Source organism: Diadema antillarum, unplaced genomic scaffold (genome assembly GCF_040938485.1).
Source record: "Diadema antillarum isolate AM-2024a unplaced genomic scaffold, OU_Dant_1.0 seq00002199_RagTag, whole genome shotgun sequence".
Taxonomy (NCBI): domain Eukaryota; kingdom Metazoa; phylum Echinodermata; class Echinoidea; order Diadematoida; family Diadematidae; genus Diadema; species Diadema antillarum.
The window spans coordinates 34,058-37,979 of record NW_027272835.1 but is presented as its reverse complement, the minus strand read 5'-3'; positions in this window follow the sequence as shown (position 1 = coordinate 37,979).

Below are 3,922 nucleotides of genomic sequence, written 5' to 3'. Positions count from 1 at the left end.
TAGGGCAAGTCCAAGGTAACACGCGTGTTACGTATGGGACATTAAGAGAATTTTATGACCTGAAAAATAGTGTTAATGGCCTTTGATCATATTGAACTTTATCATGGTGATTGATATCTAGGAGAAGTATAAGCATGTAAAAAATTGAGAAAAATGATCTTGACAATTATATTCTAGAAGAGAAAATATGTGCCGTTACGTATGGGACCAGAAAAATTTTGTTTTTTTGAACATTTTTTTCAACCTCAAAACTCTCTGAAAGTATTTCATTCTACAACTTGTAACTCACTGTGATGAAAGTCACAACACTCAAAATTATCACAGGTAAGTTTCATGTCATTAGACAAAAAGCTCTAATTACAGGTTCTAATTAAAGACAGACATGACGTGTTACGTATGGGACAGTTGCGTATGGGACACTTTGTCCCCCATTCATTTAGTGTGTGGAGAACCATGTTTATGGGTATTTTGCATAATGATTGAAGTAAAATCAGTTGAAACTACTCAAATACTGATCCAGATTGTCAAGGAACCAATATTCCCCAAATATTCACCATCATAGTCATATTCAATCATATTTTTATATTTTTGTGACCAACCCGAGTATGCATGCCCTTTGTCCCCCATTCGTTTAGTGTGTGGAGAACCATGTTTAATATGGGTATTTTGCAAAATAATTTTGCAAAATACCCATAAACAAATTTTCGCATAATTATTGAAGTGGAATCAGTTGAAACCAGTTAAAATTGATCCAGATTGTCAAGGGAACAATATCCCCCAAATATTTACCATCATAATCATATTCAATTATATTTTATATGACCAACCTGAGTATGTATGCCCTATTTTTATCAGGATAGTTACTACTAAAAAATTGAATAGTTTAAAGTGTTTACTTCCATTGATGAAGGGCAGTGTGCAATGTAGTTTCAATAAAAAACAACTTGACACAAGAAATATTAACTTTAATAAATAAGCAATACCTGCTGCGTGGAATTCCAGTAATCGAATAGATGTATGATGTCTGTCTAGCAGTCAGGTCATAGATTTGAGTCACACCTCAGTATGTATACCCATGAATTTTGTTGTGGCTGCTATTGAAAACTGAATAAGGACAATTTGTGTATCACTTGCAATAAAAAAAAAATCATTTAACTTTATATATATATATATATATATATATATTTTTTTTTTTTTTTTTTTTTTTTTGATATCACAACCGTTTCAAGTTGGATCTCCATCAAATTAACTTTGAATTCCTCTAGTCTTAGAATTCTATGTTCTTTGGTAATTCATATTACAGTTGTATTGGTTTCCAGTCCTTTCATAAAATGACGAAAACTAAATCCCCATTTCTACAAAAACTATACCATCCCTTTAATGCTGATTTCTATTGTGTATTTTGCCATCTTCCCTTCCCCCTTTCTGAAAATTGTTCAGTCAAGTACATGTATTGTTTCAAGTGTCCATAACTCAAAAAGTAGCTACAAAGTTGAGATGCTTTCTTCAGGATGATTGACCATTTGTGTACTGAGAGACCTTCCCAGCTAGCTACATGCATTCACATGCAATATGTATGAGGATGTCCCATATGTAACGCATTTGTCCCATACGTAACATTATTTCAATGCCTGATAAAAAATATCTCTTTTACTTTTTTTTTCTTTTTTCTATGGTATTTAATTTCTCTAAACAATAAATTAGAACTTTCCAAAAGGGCATACAAATAACCTTAGCAATTTCAGAAAAACCTAAAAGAATTACCTCAATTTGTTACGTATGGGACATCTCATGATAGGACACGAGCTAATTTACATAATCATTTGCATAATTCCTTAAATTTTCATACCAAGTTAAACTATTTGATGAACTTCTTATGTCCACATATTAATCAAATATCATTTCCTTTCCTTTGAATAAATATGAATTTTTATAAATGTCCCATACGTGACGCTGTGTTTTACAGTTATGCAAATGAAGCCCTTGAAATTTGCATAAATTTACATAATATCATTTTTTCCTCCATGGAAATCAAAACTCATCAAGCTTCAAAATGATACCAAATATGTCAATATTGAGCAAAGATGAAATTTTGCCTTCTGAGGGGACCTTATCTTGGACTTGCCCTGTAGTAAACCTGAATTTCATTATAACCGTGTTCGTTATAATGGGAGTGCGCTGTAATATGTGTATGAAAGCTTGTCATGTACACGTAATGAAGTTTTCAATGCAGTCGTGTATGAATGACTTGTATCACAGCATTCCTTAGGATGCATCCTGTCTTGGATTGAACAGTCAACTCAAATGTCAGGATGATGGTCATATCTTGTGCCTGCTTTGCTATAGTGCAGATGTCGACTTCCATGTAAACTATGACTGAAATTCCAAGTGAGCTCATAAACCGTAGGAATATGCCATTATTGAAAGTTGCATGTATTTTGTGAGATATGAAGTTGATATTTTGAGTTGTAATCTAACTCAAAAGTTTTGACAACAGGGCCCAGTGCTAGAAAGTGTATATTATGAAATAATCTTCAGGTGCTATGGAAACCTTTGAATACCACTTCTAATCAGGAGCCGGTACAGAATCAATTCCCCCCCCCCCCCCCCCAGGTATTTCAGTTTGTAAATATGTGTATACTTTTTGTATATATGTGTATACTTTTTGTATTTATGTCATCATGTCATGTATGTACGTGTACATAATAAAAATTACATGAGCATGTATTGAAGCATACCTGTTATAGTGTTTTTGAGTAATATGATGATGTAAATGGGCTACACACACCTCCCATCAGAGATACCAAGTTCATTGTGCAGAGAGCAGGCATGAAATTTACATGTAGTGGCTCATAAGCAGCTGAGCAGCGGGAGGAGCTGTAGCATTTTTAAAGGGATGGTACAGTATTGGTGAAGATGAGAATTGGGTTTATAAATTTTTGCAAGATACCAAGAAAACACTTATGGTATACCATAGTACAAAACATATCATTTTAAGAGGAATTCAAAGTTTATTTGATGAAAATCGAGTTTGGAATGACTGAAACATCCAAAAACAAAGTAAAACGAAGCGATCTGAATAAAGTGTTCTTAATAAAGTGTGGGTCCCACACTTTATTAGAAGTGCTCCTTTTTTGGATATCTCAACCATTTCAAAACCAATTTTCATCAAATAAACATTGAATTCCTCATAGAATTACATGCTCTTTCATATTTCATGAGAGGTTTCTCACTATCTTACCAAAAAATTTTAGAAACCTGAAATTAGGTCACAACCAAAACTATATGATCCCTTTCAGCAGTGAATTGTGTGGTCTGTTTCATATTACACATCAGACATCTGAGCAGTGTAATTTTTCAGTCTTATTGCCCCACTTTGAAAAGAAAATGGAATTGCGGGCCAAAAACTTTCCTAATACCTGCTGATGAAAGTCAGTGGGCTTTTGGGTATACAATAAAATAGCAGGCGATTCCGTTGAATAGACACTGTTGTAGACATGTACAGTATCTTTACAGCTACTACCAAGTTTGCCTGCTTGGCAAGTGTTTACCACTTTTAGCAAAATATGGGTAGCCGGCTGGCCATGCATCCAGTACATGTATTAACAACTTGCCCTGGCTAATAGTCTTCTACAGTTGTAGTAAAGTATTTGTTTTCCCTCACTGAAATGCAATTTATGAACTAGCTCTCAATACTTCCAAGTTTGCTGTAGATGTCTGATTTACACCTGTAATTAATGATATGGGCTGGCTACTTAGGGGCAATACATTAATTGCCCCCTCTAGAAACATATTGCTCTCATCTTCGACTCTGGCCGTACTATTCTACTTCAGACAATACATGTTGTACAAATGTATCCCCCTCGAGACCAGTCCATATCATTATACATGTATTTCCTAATCCTCGTATCAAACTACAGCT